This window comes from Sceloporus occidentalis, unplaced genomic scaffold (genome assembly GCF_023333645.1).
Source record: "Sceloporus occidentalis isolate IW3139 unplaced genomic scaffold, rSceOcc1.0.p SCAF_3, whole genome shotgun sequence".
Classification (NCBI taxonomy): Eukaryota; Metazoa; Chordata; class Lepidosauria; order Squamata; family Phrynosomatidae; genus Sceloporus; species Sceloporus occidentalis.
The window spans coordinates 239487824-239508855 of NW_028316983.1; the positions used below are offsets into that span (position 1 = coordinate 239487824).

Sequence of the window (21032 nt, forward strand, 5' to 3'; positions counted from 1 at the left end):
CCTCAAGGACAAACTCTTCCAGAATACAGCCACACAGTCTATAGACCCCCCAAAATAGCCGTAGATACTCAACTGTACCTTGGCCTCATGTACGAGTCGAGGCCAGAATTATGGGTTTGATATGGCCCACGGATACGTCGAGGGCAACTCTTAGGGACGTGTGACAAAGGACCCAAAGCAGTGGTTCTCAATCTTGCTTTCTGAGACTCCAACTCCCAGAATCCCTGAACCATGGGCATACTGACTGGGACTTCTGGGAATCGAAGTCCAAAACATCTGGAGGCCCAAAGGTTGAGAACTACTGCTCTAAAGGATAAAAGGAAAGGGGAACGGTGCCAAAGGACTAGGAATAAAGAGTCCAAGTGCAGCCCTTGCATTCACTGTGAAGGAGCAGACTCTGGCTTTTGGGGCTCGGTTTCTTTAGAGCCAAGTTCCTAGACTTAGAGGGGAGCATTCCCGGTCTGCGCTCCGCTCCGCGCAGGGTTTCCAGAGACTAACGCGGGCCGGCTTCGTCTTTGCATACAAACCCCAGAATGCAACGGGAGGCAGCCAGGGCGCTGCTCAAAGCAGAAGATTCGCCTTCCGTATATTGTGCGTATTGATGTGTTTCATAAATATGCGGCTCAGTGCAAGGGATCCTGGGAATCGTAGTCACTGAGTGCGGACGAAGCGCTGCCCTCTCCCCGCCCGTACCTGCCTCGCTGGGGGCTCTGGGGAAGAAGAAGGCGCGCCCTCCCCGCTCCTCCTCCGGCGGCAGCGACTCCTCGCCTTTACTTTGACCTCTTTCCGCCGCTCTTGCTCTCCCTCTCTTCTTTCCTCCTCTTGGCCCCGCCTCCCGGCTCGCTGACGTCACCGCCTTAGCGACCAATCCCCGCTTCTCTCTCCTCCCTTCCACCTAAGTAGCCTCCAGCTCGCAACGGCCGTTGAGGGAAAGGGGGCGGAGCTATCAAAGAAAGGGAGGGGGAGGAAAAGAGAATCAGTCAACCAAGGGCCATGCCGCGGCCAATCACGAAGCTCGATCTAGCAGCACGCGGGGATGGGCGGGGAAAGTTGTAGAAAGGTGTGCGCATGCGCCGACCCCCCCCCAGCTTTCTCAACCTTTCGATTGCTTCATTTTTTGGACTTCAACTCCCAGGAGCCTCGGCCAGCTTGCCCCAATGATCAAGGATTCTGGGATGTGAAGTCTAAAAGTGCCTAAAGGATCTCAAGGTTGAGAAACGACGGAAGGGAAAGAGGAGGGAGCTTATCGCTTTCTTAAATCGACGCCGTGTCGCTTTTAAAATGTGGTCCATCCCTCCCTGTTGCATTTTGGAGGTTGTAGTTTAGGTAAGGGGCGTTTAGAATATTCAAACAGCCGACTCTTAAACGTTAATCAACTACAAGCTGCAAAATGAAACGGGAGACAGAGAGAAGGACATGGCAACCACGTGACGCCGCCGCAGCCAATCAGAAAGTTGTAGAACGCGGAGTGGGAGGGGTCTTGCCCAGATGGGTTGTGCGCAGGCGCGATGGATTCACTGCCGCTCTCTTCATGCTCCCTCCTTCTAATGTGTCTCGAGTTCACACGGCGGTTGGAGCGGGGCTATGGAAGAGGAGCGGAGAGATGTCGGCCACCTGAGGCGCCGCAGCTAATCAGGAAGCTGTATCGGGACCACACTGAGGGGAAATAGTGTAGAGGCGTGTTCCCATGCGCAGGCGCAGTTGTTTATTGCTACCCTTCTCCCTGCTTCTTCCTCTTCACTCATGTAAGTGGGAGGGGCTAAGGAAAAGAGGCGGGGAAAAGAGCACGTCAATTTCCCCCACCCGCGGCTCGCCACAGCCAATCAGGAAGCTCAATCTGGCACCACGCGGAGAGGGCGAGGCGGGGACAGTGTAGAGAAGTATGCGCACGCGCCTTGGCTGGCTGGTTCTTCCTGATAAGGAGTCTCGAGCTCGCGCGGCGCTTGGGGAGATGAAAGGGGCGGGGCTAAGGGAAAGAGGCGGGGGAAACAACGTGTCAATCACCTGGCGCGCAGCAGCCACTCAGACAGTTTAATGTGGTTGCACGTTAGGGAGAGGAGAGTTGGCTAGGGGAGGTCTCTGTACGCATGCGCAGTTGCAGTCCGCTCTTAGGAGGAGGCGTGGCTTAAGCGCGCTCTCCCGGTCCTGGAGGAAATCCGTTGATAAAAAAGTGGCCTGTTGCGCATGCGCGCTACGTTCCACACAGCAGAAATAACCCAGTTTAACACCGCTTTAAGCGCCATGGCTCAGTGCTGTGGGGTTCTGAGAACTGTACTTAGCTGTGAGTTCTCTGGTATGAAGACAGCTAAATGTCTCAAAAACTACACTCCCCAGAAGTCCATGGCATCATGGAGCCATGACAGTTAAAGCGTGTTCAAACCGGATTGTTTTCTGCAGTGTGGATGCAGCCTTAGCTACTTTATTTGTTTCTCCTTGCTTTCATGGCAGTGCTGCCTTCTGTTGTTGTTTAGCGTTTAAGAACTGGGATTTCAGAAAAGAGAAATGGTGCCATCAAGGAATACCTTAAAATAACGATAATGATAATAATGCTAAAAATAACGCTGGCCTGAGAAGAGGAAGAGGAAGAAAAGCTTTCCCCCAACATTTTGTAGCAGTTCTTAATGAATTTTAGGGAGCTGAATTCGAAAGACGCTAGGAAAATGCCGTACCAATCACCTTTATTAAGTGCAATTTCTTTTGGTGCTTTTGATTGGTTTTTATTTATTTGTTTAATGCTTCATATCAGCTAATTAAAGTGTTGGAAAGTTAAGTCGAAGACTGCTTTCTTTTATCAGGATCGTTTCATTCAGTCTCCTGGAAACACCACAAAAGTCAAAGCAAGTTGTGAGGGAGAAATCCAATATCATTTTTTGGATTTAGGACACAGCAAAAACTATGCCATCAATTTTGCAACCCTATGTAAGGCGAGGGGGGGTATTTATACGGCACGTGACGGTAAAGTTTGCACCCCCCAGCTTTTCCAGTTTAGCCAGGAGTCTCCTAATTAATCCTCTGTCCACAAAACGAACCAATGTTTGGGCCGCACAGTATACATAAAACCTACATACACAGAACTCCAACCAGGACAAAAAAGAAGCATAATAAAAAACTGGTAAACCAAGTAAAACGGATCTGTGAACCCCACTTCTTAGAAGACGAATTGAAGCACCTAGACTGGGTTCTGCAGGCAAATAGTTCATAGAATCATAGAGTTGGAAGAGACTGCAAGGGCCATCCAGTCCAACCCCATTCTGCCATGCAGGAACTCTCAATCAAAGCATCTCCAACATGGCCATCCAGCCTCTGCTTAAAGACCTCCAAAGAAGAAGACTCCTCCACACTCCAAGGAAGAAGTGTGTTCCACTGTCGAACAGCCCTTACTTTTCCTGTAGCTTGCATCCATTGTTCCGGGTCCTGTTCTCTGGAGCAACAGAAAACAAGTTTGCTCCCTCCTCAATATGACATCCTTTCAAGTATTTAAACAGGGCTATCATATCACCTCTTAGCCTTCTCTTCTCCAGGATAAACATCCCCAGCTCCCTGAGTCGTTCCTCATAGGGCAAGGTTTCCAGACCTTTCACCATTTTAGTTGCCCTCCTTTGGACACATGGCTCCAGTTTCTCAATGTCCTTTATGCATTGTGGTGCCCAGAACTAGACACAATATTCCAGGTGGGGCCTGACCAGAGCAGAAAAGAGTGGCACTATTACTTCCCTTGCCAAACCCAGAAGGCAGACCTTCCCCACCAATGGTCACTGATGGGATGCTGCTGCCACTTGGCACCTAACTTATTGTGGGGCTGCTGATAAAGTGGGAAAGGGAGGCAACTCTCTTTCTTGCCCGACCAGCAGCCCCATCAGACCCAGAAGGGATCAATAGGTGTCCACAGCAGCACCCCATCCCTCACCAGCAGCCACAGCCAATGGACAGCAGAGGCACCTTGGCTGGCAGAAGGGGTGCCTGAGTGTTTCAGTTTGCACCCCATGTGCCCCTCTAGTCGCACTTCTGTGCAAAGGGATCCATGTAGCAGCTTTTGAGACTAACGAAGTGAAAATAATTGCAGCATAAATTTTTGTAGACTTGGTCTACTTCCTTAGATGCATGAAGGTAATACAAGATCCTTTTGCATTATAAGACCTTTACAGTCGGCCCTCCATATCCACGGTGGGGGCTTGGAACCAAACTCCAGCAGATACCAAAGCCCCGCTGTATTTATTTATTTATTTCTGGGGGAAAAAAAAACAAACTTTTAAATTGAGACAAAACAAATTGTTTCTGGCCTGTACACAAAACCTGTGCCCTGGAACTCTTTCGGCATGTGTTCTGATGTACTTGATGTTTCAAATCAATACTTCGCAATTCAGGAGAGTTTCTTTCAAATTTTGATTAAGCAGACGCAGTTACAAACATCCTTAGTATGCCCTTAATTTTCCACAGCAATACTGGAAGATTTTTACACTTAGAATTCAATGAAAATCAATTCACATCTGAGCTGAGTCTTGTGGGAGCTATCCTTTGCTTGCGTTTCAGGTTGCTTTTGATACTATATAAATTTGATGGGCTACGATCAACCATGAGATATGCTCCCCCTCCCCAGTCCTTCACCTTGAGAGCATGCTTAGCAATACTTGTCTCTCTCTGTGTTTCTTGGCTTATAAATTATGCAAAGTTTCTGATTTTCTGCATGTTGCTTTCTATACCCAAATCAAAGGCATGCAAATGCAGTTTTCCTTTTGCTGTTTGCAAAGAGTATAGGGCTTGAATTTATTAATAATAAAGTAAACATGCACATTTACACATGGAAAACAAATCTTCTGCTAGATGAGCAGACCGCATTCTCTGTGTAATGTCTTGTGGTGGTTAAAGTAAATAACCCTATGAATTGTGAAAGGGTTCCATCAGCAATATCACTATATTTATTGTTGTTGTAGTTGTTAACTGCCGGACTCATGGTGACCCTCCAAGACCTCTTGTCCTCCATTGCTCTGCTAAGTCCTTAGGTCTTCATGCTTCTGACCACCCTAACTGCATTCGTCCATCTGGTGTGTGGCCTTCCTCTCTTTCTACTATCTTCACCCTTTCCTACCATTGTCTTTCCTAATGAGTCATGTCTTCTTTCGCCTCATCATGAGAAGTCATGATGCATTGGAAAATCAAATAGTGCTGGGATAGTTGGAGGGGTGTAGAAAGAGAAGAAGGCTGCATGCTAGATGGATGGACTCTATTAAGGAGGTCACAGGTATGAATCCACAGGAACTAAACAGAGCAGTGAAGAACAGGGAGTCTTGGAGGTGTCTCATCCACAGGGTCACCATGAGTCGAGATCAACTTGTGGCAGTTAACAACAAAACATGTCTTCTCATGATGTGGCCAATTTGATCATCTTGGCTTCCAGGGAGAGTTCAGGCAATCTGTTCAAGGACCCATTTGTTTGTCTTTCTGGCTATCCACAGTATTCTCAGCACTCTTCTCTAGTACCACATCTCAAATGAACTAATTTTCTTCTTATCCACTTTCTTCACAGTCCACCTCTCATGGAGATGGGGAATAAAATGGCTTGGACAATCGTAACTTTAGTCTTCAATTGTATCTCTTTACTCTTTAAGGTTGTGTCTCATTCTTTCATTGCTGCCCTTCCCATTCCTAGTCAGATTAACAGAACAATTGATTTCCCTGATGTTTGGAGCCCTGGAATACTTCTTGGATAGCAAGTAAGATCAAATGAATCATTTTCCATGAAAACAGAGGGACAAAGATATGACTGTCAGAAATAAACGGTAAGTTTTGTATCACTTGTATTGAATAAACAGTATGTCTCCCTTGCCAAGGAAACTCCATGATTTGTTTGCCTTAGGGTTGCCATAAGTCGAAAACTATTTGAAAGCGCACAACAATAAATGACCCCCTTATCCATGGTTTCACTTACCCATGTCCAGGAAGGAGTATCTCTAGGCATCTGGAGGTCCTCCAGTGCAACTCTATAGCCAGCTTCTGGCAGAAATATAGGGTTTGCCATTATCCATGAATTTTGCTAACTGCAGTAAACATGGCAGGCCCATGATAAGCAGCCTGTGGGACTCTAAAATGTTGAACTCTGAAATTTCCAGTGAAATGTCTTGTTCATTCAGTATTTTGTTGTTCCTTGCCATCTCAAACATAGGAACCCTGTGAGTGCTGGAGTGGTATAGTGGATTGATTGCTGGACTACGACTCTGGAGACCAAGGTTCAATTCCCTACTCGGTCACCTTGGGCAAGTTACACTCTCTCAGCCCCAGGAGAAGGCAATGGCAAACCTCCTCTGAACAAATGTTGCCCAAGAAAACCCTGTAATAGGTTCACCTTAAGGTCACCATAAGTCAGAAGCAACTTGGAGGCACAGAATAATGATGATAAAGAGTGAGAGAAGAACCTAGTCGAGCATCTCAGGCAAGTATGTTCCATACTGGAAAAGGTTTCCCTTTGTTTTTCTCTACTAATCTATGTGAAGGTGAGGAAGTGGAATGAAGTCCAGTTCCTTGTCAGAAGAGTCAAAAAGAGACAATGGGGGCAGAAAACTCATCTTTTAAAAAGGTGAAAGATTTCTGAAGAGAAACCAGAGTGTATGAAACTGGCAACCTTTTAAATCAATGGTACGGGAACAACTAGGTCTTCAGATCTTCTTGGAGGACAATTCCCATCAGCCTCAGCCATGAGGGATGATGGCTGTTGCCATCCAGCAACATTTGATGGGTCATACTTTCTCCATCCTTGTTTTACATCAGGCAATTTCCTCTCTTCTTCTACTCCCCATCACTGGTACAGCGATCCTTCAGCAAAAGTGAAAATTGTAGAGCATGGAAAACTGAGTCTTGAGACGCCACTCCCTTCTCCATTATCTCCATGAAAGGACCAAAGTGTACATGACATCAGTTATGGCATTAATCCTTGTATGATTGTTTTCTTTTATTAAGATTGAAATCAATCATTATAAGCGTATTTAATATGGTTTTGGCATGATTAAACATTATTATTATTGTTATTATTGTTGTCCCAATATAGGGACTCAAGGCAGCTAACAACAAATTCAAAACAATAAAAATTAAAAGCAATGCAAAATCATTAAAAAAGTATATTTTCAAAAACAATTAGACATTACAATTCAACATTAAAAATATGAAAATGTATTTTTTTAAAACTACACAAACCTTGAAATCCAAATCACACAACATTTAAAAGGCCAACCCTCATCAGTCTGAAAAATCCTGATGGCAGAGGCTTGAAACCATTGGCTCTGTTCTATGGATTCTTGGGATTTGTAGTTTGGTGATGCATTGAGTATTTTATGTCCAAAAGCCCTAGTGCTATAGTTTAAAGGACTGTAGTAGAGAGTGCTAAGGATCTCATTAAACTGCAAATCTCAGGTTTTTATGGGACAGACCCATGACAGTTAAAGCAGTATCAAAGTGCCATAATTGTGCAGTTATGGATACAGCCAATATCTAGTCCCCTTGTCAGAGGGTGGCAAAGCAGGTTTAAACCACAGTGTAGGAGCAGAGGAGCCTTTAACATTTAAATTAGCATCAACAAATATTACGCAAATCTTTGTTCTCTTTTGTCCTTTGTTTTCTGTGATTAATATCCTCTCTCTTTGTGACATGTAGCCAGTCTCATGATACCTCAAAAGACAGATCCTCCCTTCAGAGAGGGGTGTGTGTGTGTGTGTGTGTGGTCTTTTTCTTCACTAGAAAAATCTGAATTTAGGAAGGAAAAGTTACAATCTTTTCCTGTATTGTTACAGGTGCTGTAAAACTGGTATTTAAATTGTGCTTTTGGTGTGACAGGCGAGGAAAAATATAAAAATTAAAATCTGTTTGATAAAATCTGCTGCCACTTTCAGGTAATATCATAAAAGGGAGGGAGGAAGACGAAGAATGAATGCAACCTAAGAAAAATGAGAGTCTTGGACCATTGATGTTACACTAAAAAGGAGAATGAGTGGAGAGATTTTGCCTCTTAGCTTTGGTACCCCTTTCTGTCATTTTTGTGGAGCTCTATGTTATTAAAGTGCTCTCTGTTCGTGCAGCTTTAGAGATAGCCATCTATCAGCATGGCTATTAGGAAACTCAATTTTTATAACTGGGATAAATATATATATATATTTGCTTGCTCTCCACTCTTCCTTCTAAAAGGACAATTTGTTCATCTTTCCCATTTCACTTTTAAAATCGCAGTTTTAGCCCATTTCCTGTATTTATGAGGATCCGCCTGAGCTACAACTCGGGATGCTTAGACTTTAAACTAGTGAAGGTTTGTGGTTCACTACCTTTTTGTTAGGAGAGAAGTGCTTCAAGACAAAAGGCAGAGGGGCAACTTGATCTTCTAGCCACACTATCAAGATCCCATTACCCAGAATCAGTGCTGGACGGTGTTCTGTTGTCACAACGAATAATTGGGTTTTAGTGCGAACTGTAAATTAGCTATCCTTCAGACTATAACACAGAGCAGATTCACTGCCCCACTGACATCAGAGCCACCAGCCCCCACAGTTTTTTGTTGTGAAAATTTATCATCTCCCAGATGCACTGCTATTGTGAGTATTGCAACTAAGTACAGACACCATAAAAATCATACAAAGAGCAGGCTTAGACTCAGAAGGAGGAGAGAAGATGGGAGGAAGGAGCATCAACAATCCAAGATGTGCAGGTGACACCATACTAAGAGTGGACTTGGAACAATTATTAAGGAACGCTAAAGAAGAAAGTGCAAAGACAGGTTCACTGTTGAACATAAAGAAAACAAAAATAAAGACAATGGAGAAGTTACATAAATTCAGCCTAAGGGATCAAAATAGTTAATGATTTCCCATACCTTGGATCAAACATTAATCAGAACTGAGAGTGCAGTCAAGAAATCAGAAGATGATTAGGAATTGGAAGGGTAGTAATGAAAGAACTAGATAAGATCCTAAAGGGTAAAGATATACAAATGAACACTAAAGTTAGAATCCATTGTATTTCCCTTTACCATATACAGAAGGGAGAGATGGACAGTGAAGAAAGCAGATAGAAAGAAAACCAACTCCTTTGAGATGTGGTGCTGGAGAAGATTGCTGAAGACACCATGGATGGCCAAAAAGACAAACAAATGAGTCCTAGAACAGATCAAACCTTAACTCTCCCTGGAAGTCAAGATGGTTAAATTGAGGCTATCATTCTTTGGCCACATCATGAGAAAGCAGGATTCATTAGATAAGACAATAATACTCAGTAAGGTAGAAGGTAGTAGAAAGAGAGGAAGATGGCACACCAGATGGATAGACTTGATCAGGGAGGCCATGGGTCTGAATCTATGTGACTTAAGCAGGGCAGTGGAGGATAGAGGGTCTTGGAGATGTCTCATTCACAGGGTCGCCATGAGTCAGGCCCAACATGAAGACAGTTAAGAACTACAAATAGAAAGCATAGAGAAGTTTGTGCAGACTTTGGAAGCAACACACTACAATTAATAATTATATCTGCAATATGTTATTTTTTGAGGGGGAAAGGGGCATAAAAATGTAATTTTATGAAAAAACAGAATGATTGGTAACATTGGGGCTCAACAGACAGGCAGTTCCATGCTGCCCATTTTTGCCCCACACCATTGCTGCAGCAACCAAATGGCACAGTAACAATGTGCTCCCTCTCGGGAGCAAAAAGAAGTTGCCAAAAGCAATTTCCTGGAAGGAGTGCTATTGGCGTGCTTCTGTGCCCTGATCACGTTCCTTCCAACCACTGCCGTTTGGGCGCTGCACCACACTCACACTATCATGGCGCCACCCATGTAGACTGGGGAGAGCCATGATGGCAGCCTCCTCGCATACTAGGGCTATTGGGCATGTAAATGCACAGCCTCATCTAGCCTTGTTATGTAGCTGAAATCTTCTGAATTTTGGTGTCTGAGTTTTCTCTGTACTCTGGACAACTATGATCTTTGAAGCATGGGAGCATGTCTACAATACCTCATATGTACATCAAATATAATAGTTTGCAAATGAGAAACTTTAACACCTCTGAAGTCAGAAAGACAGGCAATTGAGGCAGGATGTTTTGCCGGGCAAGCCTGATAAGGCTGATTTACAACTTAATTCTCAACCCAGACATTGCCAGACCAAGCAATCCTTTACAATGTAGATTTGATTCCCTTTGATGTAAAACAAACACCTTTGCATTCTGGCTAGGTTTTGCTTATAAAAGATCCCCAAAATTCTTTGTCAGTGGGCTAGTTGGAAGGCATGGGGATACTCTGTGACTGTGAACTCTGACCAGTCCCAGTACATCCATTCTCTCTCCGCTCACCTAAATGGCTGTATCCCATGCTATCCTCCTCTCAATTGGACTCGGAGTCAAGCCTCTCTCGTGTAAGTATCGCCATTAGTTCAGCCTCCAGCTATTCCAAGTTAACTCCTGATTTCCTTAGTCCTGGCATGTACATGTGAGTGTATGTGTATTGTAGTGTGATTTTCTCTCATTAATAAAAGAAACACTTCATTCAGAGAATTCTACCTCAGCATTATTCCCCTGATCACTTATAAAAGATCTCTTGGTATACATAAGGGAAACGATCTCGAGGGTCCTTGTAGCCAACTCAATTAATTGAGCTAAATAAAATTCCCCTAGAGAGACTCTTGGCTACAACACACATGCATGCAGAACAGACACAAACTGAAATGCTAGCATCCTGTTTGTGGCATACACATATATAAGTCAAGCTATGCATGAAGGGTGAATTATTTGCCACGATGCAACAGATTTATTCAGCTGATAGCAGTGGAAATGGAGTCATGCATACAGCAATGTTGTGCATCACAACTGCATATTGCAATGGCTTTCAGTCACTGACATGTGTTGCACAATGTTGCTATTCTGCATGAGGGTTCTGTAATGCTAACACAGTTTACCTCTGGCTGTTGATATTTATATTACACTCAAGAGGGGTTGGATTGCAGGCAAAGAACACGTACAGTTGAGAGGGGGGGAAACCTGTTGTGCCCCAAGTTTTGGTCCTATACAGACCAGTTTTATTTTGGAGATCCACACATTGTTTTCTTCATCTTGAATTATTTCCTGGGAATTCCCAGCATTATCAAGGACTTTTCATTATTGCTTCCCAGGTTGGTTTAAATCAGTGGGAGATACAGACCCCTCCTGGGGGTGGTGGAAAGTCCCAGGGGGGCGGTGAAGGAAAAGTGAGGGGAAAAGGGGGTGGCAGGGGGACCTTCAGTCAAAGTATTGGTGTGCAAGAAAGACAAGGGGAACCAATGGCCTTTAGGACTCTGCTCCGAGGATGACAGGGTGCAAAGGGAGCAGCGACTGAGATTAGTTGTTCTGAATTTGAAATAGAACAGTAGACCTGATATCAAAAAATACGCTCGGGGAGCACTAGAATTGTCACTCAAGAGGAAGGGGGGCAGTAGCCCAGAAAAGTTTGGGGGGGGGGGGCACTGGTTTAAATTAACCCAGTCCTTTCCAAAATAAAATGTATCTGTACTTGCCTGTGTGTTTGTACAAAGAGATAGATATGGCTCAACATAGCTTGTTTGGGCCTCTTACAGGATGCCTTAGAGGGAGACTTATAATGACAACCTACACTTTGAAATTTGCCACTGTTCAGAGGAGAATAGAAGATAACTAATATGCATGCTAGGATCTTTACAGCTGCATTTGTTCATGTCATGGAACCCCAAATGCTTTGTTTCAGGTGTTGACTTAAGTAGACAAGCTATCAGGGTGACCAAATGTCACAACTACAAAGAAGGACAAGGCACCACAAAATGTAAGACATTCAAGAAAAAATAGGACATTTCCTAAAAACACTAATATAAATGTTAATTCATGCTTCTTAGTCATGCTCAGAATGGAGGACATCTTGAAATTCTGGCTCAGCCATGTGAACTCACTGGGTGGCCTTGGGCAAGTCACATTCTCTCAGTACCAGAGGATGGCAATGGCACACCTCCTCTGAAGAAACTTGCCAAGAAAGTTTGCCTTAGGGTTGCCATAAGTCAGAAATGACATGAAGGCACACAACAGCAACCATCTCTTACATTCTATATTCCATTATATAGTCAGCCCTCCACATTTGTGCGAGTTAAGAGTTCAGGACCCCCACTAAAGTGGAAAAAATAAATATCTCTACCCCCCCCCCCAAGAAAAAACCTTAGCGAGTCTATATTTCTATTGCTATGGTCTAAGGCATCCGAGTGAAGTACTGCTTATGTCCTGCCATCGCAGGGCATGCCTTGTAGTCCCAAATGGAAGGAGAAACAGTCTACCTGGTGTTATTTTATGCATTGATTATTTGCATAACTTTTAAAAAGTTTTCTTTAAATTTTCTGGTCTACAAATGTTTGTGATTTTCTATCGTGGGCTGCAAAACTCCAAAAAAATCCCACTTAATTGTTTATAACAAATTTGTGAATAATCAAATCTGTGAAAGTTAAACCCATGAATGTTGAGATTCAACTTGTATGCACATGTCACAGTATAAACTTGCTTGAGGATTGGGGTCTGCTGGAGGGGCCCTCTTCTGTGTCCCTTTGTGTAGGAACGTTGGGAAAGGCTTTCTCTGTTTTGGCACCTTGTTTGTGAAATGCTCTTCCCTGGAAAGCCCAGCTGATGTCAACACTAGATTCATTTTGGCACAGTTAAACCCTGGATTGTTATTAAAAGCCTTTTTGGGGTCTAATGGATTTATTGAATTTACTGAAATCTATACATATATAAAGTTTAGAAGTATTTTCAGTGCTTTTACATTATTAAATTGCCCTATACATTAGTATTAACTGATTGAAATAGTTGTATTGCAATTTCATATCATAAAATCTCAGGAATGCGCCTAATAAAATCCGTACAAACAATTTTCAAAATTTAAACAATGAAAAATAATTTAATTGGTTGAAACTGGTTTTATTTATATGTCACCCTGAGGTTTTATGGTATGGTGCAGATAATAAGTATTTTAATAAATGAATAATATTTTGTTTCATACATTTTAGGGTTTTTTCTCATTAAAATGTGAAGATAGTTGTATCAGCTCTCGGGATTTATTAATTCAGTTTGCCACTGGGCTGTGCTATTACTCTATGTATTTGGTGTACTTATTTCTCAGAGACCCATTATCGCAATGCATTATTCAGCAGGATGAACATGGCTAGTGTGCGGCATAAGTTGTACATTGTCATAAGAAAATGCTGAATGATTAATGCCAAGGTAAGTATCATCATTTCAGCTCTGTGTCAATGTTATCCCCATCTCCCCATGCAGCTTGAACATTTCCAGTTCTTCCCTTAAAGGCATTAGGCATGGATGCTGCCTGTATGATTCACCAAAAGAAGTTTATTGAAGACTCAGACTCACAGTTTTACCTTTTGTTTTTAAGGTATACCCCTAGAGAGACCTATTTAAGCTCACAGGATAAGGCCAGCAATAAATCTCATAGCCGAAATCCACTCAGCTCATTTTTAATAAGATGTAGAGTAACTGCCTGTGTCCCTGTTGTTATCCAGAATTCTTCCTTGCACTGCTAAGTTTTCCAGAATCTTTTCTGCAGATGGTTAGAATTATGCTGTCCATGCATGAAATGGACAAAAGGACTAGGTAGCAGGTGATATGGAAAATTCCAATCTGAGACCATGAAAAACTGATGCCCAGCAGAGTAGACAATGCAAAGCTACACAATTATAGCACAGTGATTCCATCTGCAATGGTTCCATCCATCTTGGGATTTACAGCTTTAGGGAAGAGTGTTCATAATTCTCAGCAAGAAATACTAGGATTTCATAGGCTGCAGCCATGATAGGGTAAAGTGGAATTATAGTGCCATCATTATATAGTGTGAAAGGACCTTTGGCAGGTTTCTGTCACCTCCTCCAGATGAGCCAAAAGTTGTAGTAAATGTTGCTGTCTATTCTATTCTGGATTTTACACCATTCAGCAGTTGTTTCCTCTCCTGTATCCAGCAACACACACACACACATAAAACAATGCAGGATATATATAGAGAGACATATATACAGAGAGAGAGAGAGTTTTGTCCCCCTTTTTTCTTGCTCGACTAGTTAACCAAAAACAGCTGAATCTGTTATTCCTTGACTTCTGCTATAGCCACTGTGTGATTTATCTGTTATTTTAAGGTATGTTTTAATCTATGAATTGTTTAATTGTATTTCAGGGGATGGGTTGTTGGGATTTGATTGTATTTCTAACATGTAAGCCACCCTGGTTGTGTTGCATAGAGAGGTGGGGTACAAATAAGTATTATTATTATTATTATTATTATTATTAACTGTCCTCATTCTTCTTCACCAATATCCACATTTTCTGTCTTGTTGTTGTGTGCCTTCATGTTGTTTCTGACTTATGGTGACCCTAAGGTGAACCTATCATGGGATTTTCTTGGCAAGATGTATTCAGAAGAGGTTTGCCAGTACATTCCCCTGAGGCTGAGAGACAGTGGCTTGTCCAAGCTCTTCCAGTGGGTTTCATTGCCAAGCCAAGAATCAAACCCTGGTTTCCAGAGTCACAGGTCAGCACTCAAACCACTACTGGCACAGCTAATATTTTTAAAATAAAAATTGTTAAATTCATAGCGGTATGTCTCTTGAGGTCTATAACAGGAAAAGACAGGAAATGTAAAGCAACAACAACAGTGTACAGTCTGATAACCTGAAAAGTAATGACGGAAGGAAAGTCAGAGCAAAACCTTCATAGTAGTAGTTACACTGTCCATTCAACATATAATTGGTGAGAATGCCCAGAAGCACAGGAGGAACAGAGACTATAAATACAGATGTGGGAAATTACCCCTGTCTCAACTGGAAGGGGGGAAACCCCAATTACTCTTTATCATGAGTTTTAAAAGTTGTGGCTAGTCCTGGAAATTGTGAGAAATAGACCAGGAGAGGAGATGTATCATAGGGAAATTTTTTTAAAATCCCAGCAAGTACACTTGTCCCTCCACATTTTTGGCTTTGACTTTTTCAGATTTGGTTACTCATAGATTTTATGAATATGTTCTCTCTATGAATATCTAGGCCCTCCAGCGCAACTCTATGGTCAACTTTAACCAAAAGTTGCACTGAAGGACCTAGAGACTCCAAGAGAACGCTCCATTAGGCATTTGTAGCTCCTCCAGCATATTCCTATGGTCCATGTCTGGCAGATGTTGACCACAGAGTTGTACTGGAGGACCTAGAGATTCCTAGAGAGGTGTTCTCGCAGGTAAAAACATAGTGTTTTTATTATTTGCGGTCTTTCCACATTCATGGGGGTCCTGTGCCCCTAGCCCCAGCAAATACCTGAAAGAGTGCAGTAGAGCACATTACTTGATAACTAGTTTAGGGATTAAGTTTTATATGTAGGATCATTTGTGATACTTGTACTGTCATTCCTGGCAAAAAAGATCACTACTTTTATAGAAAACTGAGCAGAGGATGACTCTGCGATAGACTGACCTTTACTGCACTGAAAATTGTCCTCCTAATTGCAATGGCATGGGAGAAGGGGCAAACAGTATCCTCCCAAACTGAAAAGAAGGGCTGGGTGGGATTTTCTGAGTTCGCATTTTTCGATGAAAATACTCATTTTGCACTGACTGAGCCCCTCCATGGGAGGGAAGTTTCCAATCATGCAATGCATTTCAGCAAAGAATAGAATGTGCACAAAACCATGTTCAGATTTTAAAATTGCAAGTAGTTTTTTGTGGGTTTTTTTGGGCTATGTGACAACGTTTTAGAAGGGAACAACTCTTCTAGAACGTGACCACATAGCCTGAAAAACCCACAAAAAAACTGTGGATGCCAGCCATGAAAGTCTTCGACTTCAAAATGTAGACAGCTAAGGAAAAAAATAAACATAAATACCAGGAGGGAGGCTTGAAACCCAGTATGGAACTGAGGTGGGACAAGAACGCTGATGGGATTCAAAACAATTTTTTTAAAATTAAAATTAAAACAGAATACAAAAAACAAAAATTTGAGAAATTACAATATAGTCACAGCTCAGTAAACATAATATAAAACCTTCAGAGTGAGGCTGTTATGGAAGTCGTTAGCAAAATTACAAATTCATGCCTACAATATATCTCTTGGAGCGGATGAGCCAGATCAAGAAACAACAGCATTCCCTAAGTTCAAATGTTGAAACAGTGGTGGTGGAGGAGGTCCTAAAGAATTAACAAAAGTCGAAAAGGGAAACCATTTCTTCTCAAAAGGGGCATGACATGAAGTAGAGCTGTTAATCCTGTCTGATAGCTTTTCCATTAGTAAAGTGTTCCAGACCCTTTGCCACCAGTTCCCTGTGAGTAAGCAGCCAGTCTTCCAGTTCTGTGCACAAATCAAATGAGAATAACGGAAGTTGACATCTGTACTGAAAAGGAAGGCTTACCTTTAAAATGTCACCTTGGGCTAGTCTACATGTTTAAAATACTCCTCATTCTAGTTGAACAGAATGTGATCCAGCCACATGCAATTTGCAGAAGTTCTGGCTTTTTGCAAACCCCCCCCCCTTAAAAAAAATCCCTCCTTAAACCCTGCAGAAAAAGATTTTGTGGTTTTTACCAGAGCATCCACTGAAATTTGCAGAACTACACATTACTGCACAACTGTTAACAGCTTGCTCCATTTTCTACATGACACCCCTTCAGATGTTTTAAAGATGGCTATCATATCATCTTGCAGGTGCTGAGCAGACAGGCCAGGATAGCATGGACTGAGCCCAAGCTATTTGGGGCTGGATACTCACCCAGGTCAGGTCATGGGGATGGGTGGGTGTTTATACCAACCCGGGACTGGTTACCAGCTTGCACTCCTTAGCTTGTGTGGTGTTTCTGGTACTCAAAGGGCCCTCATTGCTGCATCTGATGAAACAACAGGGGACTTTTGAGTACCAATGATGGTGCAGCAATGTAAGGAGCACAGGGGCCATGTGAACAGCCAGGGTGGGTGCTGCAGAGTTTCCAGGAAACTCCCCAGCAAGCCAGGGGTCAACCCTGGGCTGAATGCAAGAGATCTGTGTCAAGTCTGCCAGAATCACAGCCAATCCTGGCCTCAGGGTTTTTGCCTGCATTGTCTAAACTGGACACTGCAAGCCTGGGGAGAACACAGGCCTTTTGGTCCATGCAGACAACCCCTGAGTGTTCTCTTCTCCAAGCTACACATACCCAGTTCCCTAAGTTAATCCTCATAAGGCTTGGTCTTCAAACCTTTATTCATTGTGGTTGCCCTTCTCTAGATGCTTTCCAGAGTGTCCATATGCCTCTTGAGGCACGTTCCTGCATGTCAAATATCTTTCTTGACGTCTTAGGAGCTTATCACAGGAGGCAATTAAAGTGCAATTGGATCTGCATAACAGCATCTTCTGTTGTTGTCCCCTGGGAAACAGTTTTAAAAGTGATTCTTTTTAATTACAGGAAAAATGGGGGTCAGCAAGGAGGCAGAAGAAGGAGAAATTCAGTAATTAGGCAGAAGAGGGGATAAGGTGCACCGTGCTGCCAAGGGAACACATGGGTACACACACACTGACATGTTTACTCTCTCTCTCTCTCTCTCTCTCTCTCTCTCTCTCTCTCTCTCTCTCTAGCTGCCTCCTCTTTGGCCATGCCACCCCACCTGGATGTAGTAACCAATGACCAGGCGGCGTCCTTGCAACACAGTGTGGTGGACACATGGACAGAGACAGACAGGCAAGGGGACAAGCAGGTGGATACTCCTGGCTGGGCACACACCCCATGGCACACAATGTGCAAGCAGAGCTTGAGGAGAGAGGAAAGAGAGAGAAGGGGAAAGATCTATCTGGTTTCCCTCTCTACCGCCTGCATCCTTTCCAACTCAGGGATTGCCATGCTTGGCTGGTTGTCCCTTGGCAGGGCTCTGGAGTCCTAGTAGGTATGAGAAATAGAGATGGCAAAGTGGGGATCAGGGAGGAGACATTTGGAAGGAGTGAAGGGCCTCCTTTTTGGTGATCGGGGAAAGAGGGGTGGAGGCACATGCACCCTGCTAGGGGAGAATGCACACCTCCACGTTAAACACATATACACATGCACGCTGGCTTCTGCTCTATTTGTAGAAACCCCAAATATGATCTTGATTGATATAGAATAACTGGCATCTTGTAGAAATGCCTCCCATTTCATTCCTTCATTTCTCAGTTTCTCTCCCTACCCCCTTTCGAGTAAGCAAAACTGCTTGATTCCTAAGTTGCTATTTTAAATTTCCTTTTAAGCTGGCTGCCTGCCAGTTTTTAAAACAGATAGCACTTGATATATTAGAGGCTTTTAAATTAATTACTCGGATGTTCCTTAACAAGCTTATGCACTGTGATACATGCATAAAGGCTATTGCTATCAAAACGGCTTCAAAAGACAACATAGGAGAGCATGGATGTCATACGCTTCATGAAATGCCCCTTAACTAGCTCTGATCCTTTCCCTCGAACTGACCCCGTGTTGGAGGGAAGCCACTGTGTGTCAGATGATCAGAACTTGGAAAAGTTACTTTGTGAAGTGACAGTTCCCAGAATTCCACAGCCAACATGACATACCCCACTAGATGGAGCAGGGGTAGGCAACCCTTTTGAGCCGGGGGCCGGGTTGCTGTCCCTCAGACAACTGGGGGGCCGAAGCCAAAAAATAAATAATTAAATAATTTTTTTAAATTAAATAAATAAATAAACCGGGACAAATGTAGGACAAAATTTTCAAATGGAGGGCACTTTTTAAATAAAAAATGGAGGACACGTGAAAAAATTTGCTGATTTTTAAAAAAATGTTAAGATAAATGCATGTTTCTGAGGCTTCTATAGACAATTGCCCCACCATGCCCCTCGCGCGAGACGGCAAAGGCCCCGGCGGCAGGACCGGGCTGGGGCCGGTCCCAAGGCCTTGCCGGGCCGCATCCGGCCCGCGGGCCGCAGGTTGCCTACCCCTGAGATGGAGTATATGCCCACCACAGTCTCTTCAAATGCCTTGCTGCTATTGCCCCATCATCTGCCGTTGAAGCAAATGCTTCATTCTACCTAAGGATAGGGCAAGCCAAGGGTGGAGAAGGCACCAATGTGACAGTTGTCCAATGCAATGGGACCATAGGAAGAAGCCCTCTTTGCTGCTAAAAACAGTTTTTCTTAGAGGTGTCAAAGCACAGAGTATCCAAGCCTGCTCCCAGTTGTTTGTCTTCCCTGAAATCCTAAATCATGCACCGCTTTAACACATCTAAGAGCAGGTTGTCTAAATGAGTGCTGCTCCTCCCTTGTGTGCAATGAGACAGAAATTCAAAATGGCATGCTTCCAAGTGGTAAGTGCTTCTAGCAATGTACTTCATAGTAATAAACTGCCAAAGAGGTGGCAAGGATGGGGAGGAGGTCCATCCTCTACTGAAAGACATCAGTTCCAAAGAAATGTTCAAAATACATTGCCATGCATTACCTGAAAGGCTGTATCTTTCCATATGAACCTCTTGAGTTTTGAAATATTTGGAGGAAAGCTTTCTCTCAGTCCTACCACTTTCACAGACACTTTTGATGAAGACACAGGGGTTTTTTGGTGGTTGCCCCCAGACTATGGATCTCCCTCATACATGAAGCTAGCCCCTTTTCTGTTCTTTTTTCTCTGGCAAGCAAAGCCCTGGTCCTGGGTTGATACAGAAAGGTTTTTCAACGGAGGTTGCTATTTTTTCCCTTCATTCTGATTGAATCATACAATCATAGAGTTGGAAGAGACTGTAAGGGTCATCCACCCATCCATTCCAACCCCCTGCCATGCAGGAAGACACAATCTCAGCACTGCCGACAAATGACCATCCCAGCCTCCAAAGAAGGAGATTCCACCACCCTCCAAGGCAGCATCTTCCACTGCCGAACAACTATCAGGAAGTTCTTTCTAATACTGAGGTGGAATTTTGTTTACTAAGGTGACCCTATCATGGGGGTTTCTTGGCAAGTTTCACCAGAGGAAGTTTGCCATTGCCATCCTCAGAGGCTGAGAGAAGGTGACTTGCCCATGGTCACCCAGTGGGTTTACATGACCAAGTCGGGATTCAAATCCTGGTTTCCAGAGTCATAGTCCAACACACCCACTGATAAAGACTTTCCTGGATAGTAGGAATCAGAGATGAGGCTGTATCTATGGTGGTATCAACTTTGTGGAATTCGTGTTAATTCATTAATTCATGATATGTGAATATATGATTTTATTTAAAAAGGTGTGTTCTTTCCTGTTAAAAGGTAACATAAGATACTTATACTAAATTAATACTCAGTGTTAATTAATATCAGTCTCACTAGCAGTGTTCCTATATCAGGTGTGACTGTGTCCTTTGTATTGTATAAAGGATGGATTTGAGGTCTATACAGTGTACATGTAATGCATAAACACCGCTTTGATCAAAATTGGAAAAGCGGGATATAAATAAACTATTTATTTATTTATTTATTTATTTATTATAATAAACCAATTTGGTCAAGAGCTACTAATGTGCAGAACCAATGAGCTAGCTAGATTTACCCATGCCTCTGACAGTAGCAAGATGTGGTCTGACTTTTCACTTATGCTGCATAATGAGAATGTACAGTAGTCGTGTTTACACTGGGTCTTTGCCTTTGGGCTTTTAGCCTCTAGCACAGAATTACTCTGCTTAGGAATCCAATTCTAAACATCTGTTTTCAATTAGTATTTTTTATATATATATAATATATATAATGAGCACTTCTAGCCATTTTTATTATAGCATTTTGCATATTCATAACTGAGCCCTCCAAAGCAAGCATAAAAAGATGGATAATTTAAAAATATGTTTCCCACACTCTCAAAAAACAAATTCCCCCCTCATCCAAAGAATAGTGGAAGTTCCAGGGAATTCTCCAAGGTGGAAGAAGCCATTAGCAAAATGCCAGTCAGGTGTCTGTTATTCAGGTACAATATAGTAGTAACAGCAGCAGCTGCAGCATTTGGAAAAATTACTTACTCAGAACTTGGAATTAGATTTCCAACATCTGAGTAGTAGTACTAGCCACATCTTTAG

The 21032-nt window shown here is 43.0% G+C and overlaps 2 protein-coding genes across 5 annotated transcripts in view; one reads left to right on the plus strand and one right to left on the minus strand.

The window, feature by feature from the left end:
• ZFAT (zinc finger and AT-hook domain containing) overlaps positions 1-928 on the minus strand; it is a 191863-nt gene extending 190935 nt beyond the window's left edge. For all 4 annotated transcript variants that reach the window (XM_089518003.1, XM_089518001.1, XM_089518002.1 and 1 more), the window contains exon 1: positions 694-928. The gene's annotated coding sequence lies outside the window, so the exon portion shown is untranslated. The remainder of the gene's footprint in view (positions 1-693) is intronic.
• The window catches only part of LOC149317664 (uncharacterized), a 52373-nt gene that overhangs the window by 6876 nt on the left and 24465 nt on the right, over positions 1-21032 (plus strand). The window lies entirely within an intron of this gene.